The following is an 11,506-nucleotide window of genomic DNA, read 5'->3' as shown; positions in this document are numbered from 1 at the left end:
GCAACCCTCAGTGTCGCGCCCGTACTGGACCGGGACCGGCAACGGGATCGCAACCCTCGGTGTCACGCCCGCACCTCGCTCAGCCAGTGAGCGGCTGGTCTATATGTGGGATCCAAACCCTTGGCGGGAGCACCACCACACTCTCAAGCGGCGCACTGTAGCAGTGCACCACCGGGCCGGCCCAGAAGGTAAATTTTTTAAAAAGAAAAAAAGTATAATTCTACCCTAAAAGAGCTTTGAGACTAGAGTGAGACATACACACATGATTATTTAATTACAACTATAAGGAGTACAAAAAATTTCAATTGTAATAGGAGCTGTAAATAAAAAGAACAAAATCATTACATAATTATTACATTTCATCTGCACTGAGTGCTAGAAAGAACAGCAGGAAGGTCACCCCAGTGCTGCTGGGAGGGAAAATGGGAGGCCTGTGAGAAAGCTAGAGGCAGCGAGAGTGGCTCCATTATTTGGGAGCCTTCAGTCCAGAAGCCCCTATTCTTTGGTTGTGGGAAACCAAGGGACATGGTTCTAATATCATTTCTTTAAAAATTTTATCCTTTTAATTATTAATTATTTTCAACTCTTACTACGTGGATGGTAGACCTTCTAGATCCATCATCCTGTGTTCTTTCTTTTCTCCTCCATTTGTCTTTCCTTTCCGTGCTCTGGGAGATTTCAACATTATTTCCCAATGTCTCTACTGAGTTTATTTCTGCTCTCTTAATTTTCTTTTTCTTAGGACATACTTTTGAAAAGACTCCTGTTCATATTTCATGGGTGCAAATGTCTCAGCTCTTTGGAGACCTTACACTTATCCTTTCAGCTTCCTTCTGCTTGCTGTTTCGTGTTTGTTGCTCACAGGTTGTTTTTTTGTTTTCTCTCTGTTCTGGCCTCGCATTTTGAAAACAGAGGCTGTCTTTAAACACCTGGCTGGCAATCCCTGGCTTGGAAGCTTGCGTGTGAGGACACATGCTGGCCAATGAGCTGAGCAGAGAAGCAGCCCTTCTGCCAGTGATTCCCCAAACGTCAGAATCAGCCTGTTCCCTTGGAACAGTCTCCACAGAAAGGAACATATCAACTTCCTGCCAGGATTCCAGGAGCCAAGGAGAGAGAAAGCATGCCAAATCTCACTTAATTCCCAATTTTGAGTATAAGAATGCAGTCAACATATCATGTTTTACCACAAAATTTCCATAATAAAGTTTTATTTTATTTTTTTTTTTTTTTAATTTCAAAAAATATTTATTTATTTTTTTTTTTATTTTTTTTATGAGTATAAGAATGCAGTCAACATATCATGTTTTACCACAAAATTTCCATAATAAAGTTTTAAAAACTGTATATGCATACAACCCACAATGGGGAAAACAAATAAATTATTACAACAGCATTTCAACTGTTATTGCTTTAAAGACTTTACACCGTTAGGTACATCCCTCAGAATAGCAAGACTAAGTTATCCCTACCTTGTGCCATTATTTACTTTCCATAGGCAAGACACTCTACAGATTACAGGAAAGCTAAAACTTCACCTAAATCCCAAAAATAAACACTAAAAGAACAAACACAATATAATCCCTGAGCCCATAGTTGAAGAAGGTTAGAAATTTTACAGAAGAGGTATGTCTCAAGTTATATAGGCAATGACATCTCAGCAAGATCTTGATTAAAAAGCAGTAAATGTTACTTCATAATGTTAAAAACTCTGCCTAGCTCCCCACTTACATCTGTATGACTCAAGTTACTATAGGTTCCTTATCTGTAAAGTGGAAGTAATGATACACACAATGGGAGCTGAGATAATAAATGTAAAGTGCTTAGCAAGATACCTGAAACAAAGTCAGCATTCCATAGATGATAGCAGCTGTTAAAGAAGGACGAACTGAACTGTCCAGGCCAAGAAAAGGGGAATTCAAGGCAGTATTATTCTTTAAGTGGAAATCCTGTGAGACCCTTCCATTTAATTATTACTTCAAAAGTCCCATCTTTATCCTTATCAGCATCTTTCCCATTATACTTCATATCTTTAGGAATCCTTGTCAAAAAAGGAAACATTACTATTCTTACTATGATAACATCTGGTATATTTGAAATGTATTATTAATCCAATAACCAAATTACACATAAATGTTCCTTTAGAATTTCCCCCTAAACATTGCCCTATGAAAAGTAATACGTGTTTTCTAATCTGTAAATAAACCACCAGTACACCATTTCATCATGAACCTACATAAAAGTTAAAAATATCCAACAGTCTGGGATTGTTACCTTCTCTATGACTCTGTCAACTTTATAAAACAGTAAGGTTTTCACAGTCAAAAACTAATACTTATAATATTCTAACAGTATTTTGTTTCTTAAAAAAAATAATAATAAACAGACCTTGAGGGAAATATAACATGCTGGCATCACCCACAGAACGTCTCCATGGTTAAAAAGATCCTGGTTATTTTCCTTGGTTTTTTAATATGACAGACTACACACATCTCTCAATATAACATTTTTTGGCCAATGTAAGTATAAGGAAAATTTATATTTACATCCCCAAAACTCCATACATAATCGCAAACAAAAGTACGTGTGGAGAAGTCTCAAGTTACGATCCAAGTAAAATTGGTAGGACTAAATTTGTAGGGCCTCAAAATCACTTAGAGTTTGAAAAGCAGGCCAAGTATCAGAAAACTAGGGGACTCCCACCCTTGAAAGTGACCGCTATAAGTCTTTCTTCTACAGACATCCTGATTCCTCTTACAGCATTATACAAAGAAACAGAGAACACAAACAGAGTGCAAACAAAGCTCCAGTCTGCAATCGTTCCACCCTAAAGCACTAACCACTGAAAGAACGTCATCAAATCTTCCCCAGAAACAACAGAGCATCTCTGTGACTTCTTTGCCTGGACTGCCCCCTCCTAACCAAAACATCTGCACCATCCCCTGACCAGTTACAATGACTGCTTCAACCTCTCTCAGCCTCCTTTCTCAATTTTCTTCAAGCCTCAATTCTCCACCTCACTTCATAATTACAGAAAAAAGTGTTGTCTGCGCTTTTCGTTTTAACGTTGTATTACTTTATTATACATATAATGTTTTGTGAAGAGCATACACATTTTCCACATACAAATTACTGTTAACCATATTGTCTGGTAATCAAGAAACAATGTTTAAAGCATTTAAATCTTATACTTTAGATTTTGTTTATACATAGTCTTTTCACTGGATTTTAGAAAACTGGTTTATCATTTTCTGTTCATGCATATAATTTTTCCTTTGCAAAACAGAACACCTGATTTTCAGAAATACAATGTTAAATGGAAAATGCATTATAATCTGATTTTAATAGTTCTTTTTTGAAGTATAATTTGTAAAACGTACAGATCTTCAGTGAACAGCTCAGTGAATTGGGGGTGGGGGGGTGCTGGCCAGTACAGGGATCAAACCCTAGATTTTGGTATTATCAGCACTAAGCTAACCGGCCAGCCCCCAATGACTTTTTAAATACATACATACACGTATATGTGTGAGTGTGTATGTATGCTTATGTATATATATCCATTCTTATGACTACCACCTAGACCAAGATACAGAATATTTCCATCACTGCTTTATCTTCATGTCCCTTTTTAATTAATACCACCCCACCAAAAGAGACTACTACTCCTATTACTGTTACTACAGATAGCATTTTTCCTAAACTTTACATAATTAATCATATAAATAGAAACATAAAAAGGGAATACTTCCCAAAGTGTTTTATGAGAACACCAGTACCTTGATATGAAAACCTGACAAAATGATTAAAAGGAAAAAAAAATAACAAACTGATATCCCTCATGAACACAGACACAAATAATATAAACAAAATATTAACATGTTGAATCTAACAACATAAAAACAGGATAATACATCATTATCAACTGTGATTTATCCCAAAAATGCAATGTTGGTTTAACATTCAAAACATAGTTCATCACATTATAAAAAATAAAACAGAAAAATTCACATCATCAATTCAGTAGATGCAGAAAAATCATCTGACAAAATTCAACACCCTCTCTCACGACAAAAGAAAAAAAGTCTCAGAAAACTGAGAATTAAAAGGAAACTTCTTCAATTTGATAAAGATATCTACAAAACAAAAATCACACAAAATCAGAGCTAACATCATATTTAACATTGAACACTTTCTCCCGGAAGTCAAAACAAGACAAGGAAGTCTCCTCTCACCACTTCTCAACACTGTAATGGAAGTCCTCGTCAAGGCAAAAACACAATAAAAGATGTAAAGAATAAAAAGAAAAACAGATTTGCAGATTACATGACAATAGATTTCTTTTCACTTTTCTACATACTCAAATAAAGCACCAGAGTTAGTAAGCGAATTTATACTAATGCCACAAAACAAACTAACAAGATAATCTATTTCTATATACTAGGCCAAGAATTGGAAAATTAAACTTAATAACCAAAAAATATCATTTACAATATCATCAAAAAAATTAAAAACTCCATACTAAGATCTACCACATTGCTAACAGAAATTAAAGGAGACCTAAATAATTGGATAGCTATGCAATGTTCATGAATCAGAAATCTCAATATTGTTCACAGGTCAATTCTCCCAAATTGATCCAACACAGCCCCAGTAAAAAAAAAAAAAAACAGGGAAAAGAATTAATTCAACTCTAGAAACTGCTGTAACTGCTGAGGAGGAAACTCAAAGACTAATTCACTCCTCTCATTGAGCTATTTTTAAGGAACATATCTTAGAGTCTGCAAACTGTGGCTTATATCTAGTGGGCCTTCCTTCCGTCCCATGCCTGTGTCTCTGGTGAAAAAGCAACCTTGAAGGCAAGGAAGAATCAGAAAAGAACCATCACCGCTTATTCACTCTGTTCTGCCATACTGCCATTCTCCCTACCAAGCACCTTTGCTCTGCCCATCTGATTGGAACTTTCCGCCCCTAGATACCCTCTTGGCTAACTCCCTCATTTCCTTCAGGTCTTCAATAAACTGCACCTTTACGATGTAGCCTACCTAGACATTCTACAAGAGTACTTCAAAAAGTCTGTGGAAAAACAGAACTGAAAGATAATTCAGGGCCGGCCCGGTGGCGCACTGGATAGTGTGCCACTTGGGAAGCGCGGTGGCGCTCCCGCCCGAGGGTTCGGATCCCACATACAGACCGGTTCCCGCTCACTGGCTGAGCGAGGCGCGGGGGCAGCGCCGAGGGTTGCGATCCCGTTGCCGGTCCCGGTCCGGTGCGGGGGCGACTCTGAGGGTTGCGATCCGTTGCCGGACACGGAAAAAGACAAAAAAAAAAAAAAAAGAAAGATAATTCAAATCTTTCCATGACTTTTTTGAAGAGCCCTCATATATAAGACTGTCATCTGACCTCACCCTCACCATGATATTTAGCACTTTCTATCACACTAATTAACTTACTTACCTATTATTTTACCATTAACTGTTTCCCCTCGTTAGAAGACTGAGTCTATGAGGAAGCAGAAACCTTTGTATCTTACTCACTGGCACATGTCAAGTATTGACACTGGGCTTGGCACATGCTAGGTACTCACTAAATATTTCAACGAATGAACAAATAGTACCCAAAGAAAAATATATAAATGTATAAGGCATGGTTCTTATATCAACATGCAAAAATTATACAATATAGACAATTCTGTTATGAGCCTACAATCTTACCATTTGGGTGTGTGTAGAACAATGATTGGGCCGAGCCCGTGGCGCACTCGGGAGAGTGCGGCGCTGGGAGGGCAGGAGCGCTCCTGCCGCGGGTTCGGATCCTATATAGGGATGACGGGTTCGCTCACAGCGCTCACTGGCTGAGCGCAGTGCGGCCGGTCTCAAAAAGGAAAAAAAAAAAAAAAAAAAAAAGTAATACCCATTTGTGCCAACTATGTGCCAAGCAGGAAAAAACCTGACATTATCCCTATGTTAAGATTACAGTCTAGTAAAGACAGATATCAAACAAGTAAAATATACAGTGACAAATCACAGTAAATGTTGTATAAGACCAGAAGAAAAGGCTATGGAAAAGAATGTCAGCGAGAACCTGGTTTAGACTGGAAGGGATGAGAGCTCGTTTAAGCTGAGACCTAAAAGGTAAGTAGGAGGCAGCTAGGCAGAGAATGCAGAGAAGATGGTTCCACGAAGAGGCAAGAGCAGATGCAAAAGGTCTGAGAGGGAAAGTTTTGAGTGTCTGAGGCACTGAAAAGCCAAAATAACTGCACCACCAATGAGCAAGAAGGCAATGGCCCAAAGCTGGAGAGAGAAGAGAGAGACCAGATCAGGTGAGGCCTTGCAGGCCATGTTAAGGATGTGGGATTTTGTCCCCTGAGGAGTTTTCACCAGGAAAATAACATCAGATTTGTGTTTTTACAAAGTCACTCTGGCAGATACGTGAAGGATGAATATGTGTGGGAATAGGAAGACCAGACAGGAGGCTACATAGCAGAAAGGAAGAAAAGTTGAGAAATTCAAGACATGTTTTGGAGGCAGTATCATCAGGATAAAAAAGTTGATTCATTATACATGGAAGGAAGTGTCAAAGAGGCATCCTGGGTCTGTGGCATGAACAGCTGAGTGGATGGAGGTCCAACACTTTTATTAAGATAGATTCAGTTGCAGCAATTAAGAGGCTCATCTCTAGAAAGGTATCAGATGCTTATGAAAAATACAAATATAGTTATAAAGATCCAGTGAACATTAGAGTCTGAGACACAGAAGAGAAGATGGACTGTACAAAGCTATTAGCATGGATGCATGAGCAGTGTTTAAAATACTAATACAGAATAAGCATGACTTTAACTACAGAATCCAGAATTACACAAATGAACTATTAATAGCATATTCAATCTCAATATACTACTGAAAAAAATACAGGAAATCAAAAAACACACTTACTCCTAACAACCAAATCCTCACACCTCTTTAATCCTTCTCTCAGCCTTCCAAGAAGATGAAACAAATAATGTACATACTGATATAATCAAAGAACTCCCCAAGCAGGGCTTTCTGCACTCAATAGCTTTGTAACCTAATACAGCACTGGAAACATTTACATTTAATTCAATACTCTGAATTAAAACAGTCTTTAAGCCTAGAAAATCATGACACAGTTGAACAAATATTATAACAAAGTCCTTTTAAAACTCTTTAAAATATAATTTCCTTGGGTGGGATTTAAGGTGAATTCTTTACACCAAATTCAACATTACAATAAACTTTGTTATAGAAAAGACCCCAGAGTGCTTTAAAGATACCTTAAAAGTTTCAGTTCAAAGAATACAAATATAGATCTGTTCTATTATTTTTAGCCTGTTGTGGTATTCCATGTGTCTTCTTAAACTGGGACACTGCTATGTCTTTGAGGTGAATGTGACTGATAAAATCAAATGTGTGGTTTAGAATGTCCAACTACAAATAGAGATTTGTATATTCTTTGGATTTGAGCTTTTTACTTTGTCTTTATCTACATGTTGTAACTTTTATGCTTGAAAATAACCAGTTCAGCCAATTCCTACAGTCCAACATCTTTGTCCTTATCAAGCAGACAAAAATTAACCAGAATAAAAACAGAAGGTTTCCTGCCTTCCTGTCCTGGTACAAGAGAGTAAAATGAGAAGGCAAAGAGGAAGTTTACTAAGATAGCCACACACTGGGTGAGGGTGATCACTGTGGAAGCAGTGTGCTCAGCCCTGAGAAGAGGACAGGATGACAAGCTCCCTTGGTGTTGTCTGAACCTCCTCTTGAACCATCCAAAAGCAAGACCATTCATCTGAGGAGATGGCTTGCTCCAGCACTATGAATGAAACTGATTTTGACCCTTGATGCTGTCCCTATCTTTTCCCATCTTCTATACGTGTGTGCTCTGCTGTCTCTCACCCAACCCCAACTTCTATCATAATGCATATTCAGTTAAAAATAGCCCTATTCATTTGCTCTGACAGCCAGCAAACAATTAAAAAATAAGTTGCTTCAATCAATTGCTTTGGGGTGAGCAAAAATGCTAAAATCTCTCTTTTCTTGCAAAGTTCACATTTCTAAAGTCACTTTGAACAAAAAGAAATCCAGTAGCTGATTATTCAATATCCCTGTGCTACTGGATTTGAGGATCTGTTTTGTTTTTTTGTTTGTTTTGATGGCTGGCCAGTATGGGGGTCCAAACCCTTGACATTGGTGTTAATAACACTGCACTCTAACCAGCTGAGCTAACCTGTCAGATTTGTATATCTGAATATAGCCTAGACTTTGTGAGTGAAATCAGACAGCCTTGTTGTTAATGATCAGTGCTAACAGAGAGCTATCACACAATGGAGGGGGCATTACATGAACAAACCCCAACAAGTCTAGGAAAAGACCAAAATTTTCAACTCTCACCTGTGAGCATTCAGTACTGGTTGTGCTCAATTATACTATACAGTCCTGATGCCAAGAAACTGCAATTTTAAAAAGTTCCCATACCCAATGCCTTTTAAAATTCAAGAGTTGGATTTAACTCAGCAAAATCTTTACTCTGAATATCTAATTATATAACAAAGTGACTGGTGCTTTGTTCAGGTACCATCAACTAAAACAGATCTAATATCACATGTCTTATAACTGTTTAAAAGCCTGGAAAAGAATTAGCAGATGACAATGACAACTAGATAAACAAAAACAAACTTAAAGGTGAAACTGTAGTTTGGTGCTAACACATTAATATCCTGGTGGTACTAAGATTTTTAACCCCAAAACTGAATTGAATCAGTCTGTAGCTCTACTTATAAAACTGCAGCTTTTTACTCAGTGAAGTTTTACTCCTTTTAAAAATCCTTCCTAAGTAAATTAACACAATATTTAAATATATTTGAAATAATAACAATACATATTTTTATTAAATGTTTTATTAAGGACTTAATCTCCCAAGTTTAATATTCACTACTACTATAAGCAAAACAGGTAAATTTATTTGGTTTTAGTCATGTATGAATTATACGGAATTTTTAACTTCTAAGTATGTTTTCCAAATACTGTGCTGAACGTTACAATGAAAATACTATTCACTACTACTATAAGCAAAACAGGTAAATTTATTTGGTTTTAGTCATGTATGAATTATATGGAATTTTTAACTTCTAAGTATGTTTTCCAAATACTGTGCTGAACGTTACAATGAAAATACCATATTTTATATTTATATTTTTATATAAAGAAAAACCCTAACATTGAAATAGAAAATCATTTATTCACAGTATTCCTGAGCCTTAGTGATAAGCCCACCTTACAATAATATGGAGTTTCAAATTAAATACACAATCTTTACAGTGAGTAAAGAAAACTGATTTTTGAAATAAGAAAATCCATTTTAATCTTTTCTCCTACAGTCCTAGTTAAGTTAAAATTGGTCTCTTTATTCTTTAAAAACTTCCACATCGCAGAATAGATATGGAAGTCTTGATTAAAATAAATAAATAAATAAATAAATAAATAAATAAAACTTTTAAAAGACATAAGACAGAGCATAAGAGGACAGTAAATAAAAATATTTTCATGGAAATGCATTTTAAGTGATTTAAACTATTTGAAACAATATCTAATTGTTTTTATGCAATAGTTGCAAACCTATACCACATCAATTTCCTTTTTTCCTCAAATTTAATCGTAAACCTATTTGAAATAAATAAATTCTGAAAAATTCTAACCAACCTTTTTAGTGCAAAAGCATGATTTTAAATAAAATATAAACCAAACAGATCTTTAAGTTATTTATACCTTTAGCCCAACACATTGGAAACGGACTACAGCCGCTTTTCTCCATACAGATGGCACCTGCTGGTTTCAGGGCCTTTTGGCCTGCCAGTTCCAACAACATACACCCAATCCTATAAAGATCAAGCCAGGAGTCCGCACACAAAGTCCCAGTTCATCGCTCCGATAGTATTTGCTTCCATCCACGAGCAAGACTAAGCTTCCCCTATGTGCTCTTTTTTTCAGAGCTTGAAGCAAAATCTGGGAGGTGTTCCTTCTGTAATATTTTCCAGCAGCTTGAAGAATGCCTCTCAGTTACAGAATCTTCTCATGCTTCCGCAATCTGAAACACAGACCATCCTGGCCAGATTAAGCTACTGAACAGAATGAAATCAGCCAGTAATGTGACCCCATGGGTCTGTGTTCCTAGATTCATTCAGGGAAGGAGAGAGGGAGGGAGGGAATGGAAGGAAAAGAGGGAGGAGAAAAAGAAAGCCAGGAGCCAGCACCTTATTAACATGCTAATCTCACCCTTCTGTTCAATTCATCCAGCAGGCTTCTGTTTACAAAATTGACAGCCAATTTTAAAACGAGTAAGCCCCAAATCAAGCCTGACCCAGATCATGTCTGTAGATGGCTCCTAAAACTATTTTTGTTTCCAAAGTCATGCCTTTGGCATTCTACCAACCTCATTCTGACTTTAGAGTTAAAATAATTACCTTGATGAAATAAGAATAACTTTGAAAAGAAAATCCTGATCAACACTAAAAACAAGTCTGTAAAAAATATGCTTAAAGAAACCAAATTTTTTCAGGTAAAATGTTTTTCCTGATTGATACTTTCATAGTAAGTTTATAAATTTATAAAAACTACCTAAAAAACATAAAAACAAGAATTTGAGGTGGCCAGATTCTTTTACAATTACCTTAGGTAATATTGGGGGATCCAAGATACATGATTTATTTTCCTAGCTTCAAAATATGAGTGAGTAATAAACTCATACTGAAGAAGTAGGACAGAAAAACACCCTGACAAACTGTACAAGCAAGCAACTTTTTAAAAAAATGCAAAGCTCCTTACTTTTTCCATTCAAATGAGAAGATAGTCAAGGTCATCTCAAAAATTCAGCTATCCGAACATATTCTACTTTAGCAGTAAGATAATAAGTAACTAGGCTCCTGGGGCCTTTGTTCTTTGAGCATATGTAATATACTCTGAAGCTCTGTATAGCTGTAGCTTTCCTAATATACGGGTAATTTTGTTAGTAGTACAATCCCATAAACTAATCAAAAATCAAATACTTTAACTGTGAAAATGACTGAGATTTTGTTTATGAGTCCACTAACTTCTGAAAACAACAGCTAAACAAAGGCTGAGGAGAACAAGAGGCCTTGTTCCAGTGACATCCCAGGACAGTCTGTTTCATTTCTAACACACTCCTCTTGATGACGGCTTTGTGTCCAGGCTTTACTTTCAGACTAATAGTAGCCAGAGCTCAAAGAGACCTCTCTTCTATGCACCAGTGAAAACACATTATTCACCAGCATGAACTCTGACCCAAGGCAACACTAGGAAAAAGGAGCTCCAGAAAAACACAAGCAAGTAAGTTAAAAAAAAAAAAAAAGAACAGAAGAAACAAGCAAATAGATCAATTAGAATACATGAAAATTATCCCCAGCTCCTACCACTACAGAGGACGGACCAAGACCATGAAGGACTACTGCCATCATGGGAAGAATAAAATCACACAC

At 36.7% G+C, this 11,506-nt stretch overlaps 1 pseudogene; it reads right to left on the bottom strand.

Moving 5' to 3' along the window:
* LOC103597754 overlaps window positions 1-10,092 on the bottom strand; it is a 112,458-nt pseudogene extending 102,366 nt beyond the window's left edge.
* Window positions 10,093-11,506: the final 1,414 nt, after the last annotated feature.

This window comes from Galeopterus variegatus, unplaced genomic scaffold (assembly GCF_000696425.1).
Source record: "Galeopterus variegatus unplaced genomic scaffold, G_variegatus-3.0.2 Scaffold2409, whole genome shotgun sequence".
Lineage (NCBI taxonomy): Eukaryota > Metazoa > Chordata > Mammalia > Dermoptera > Cynocephalidae > Galeopterus > Galeopterus variegatus.
Note: the sequence above shows the minus strand (reverse complement) of the source record. Positions and strands in the feature narration are given on the sequence as shown.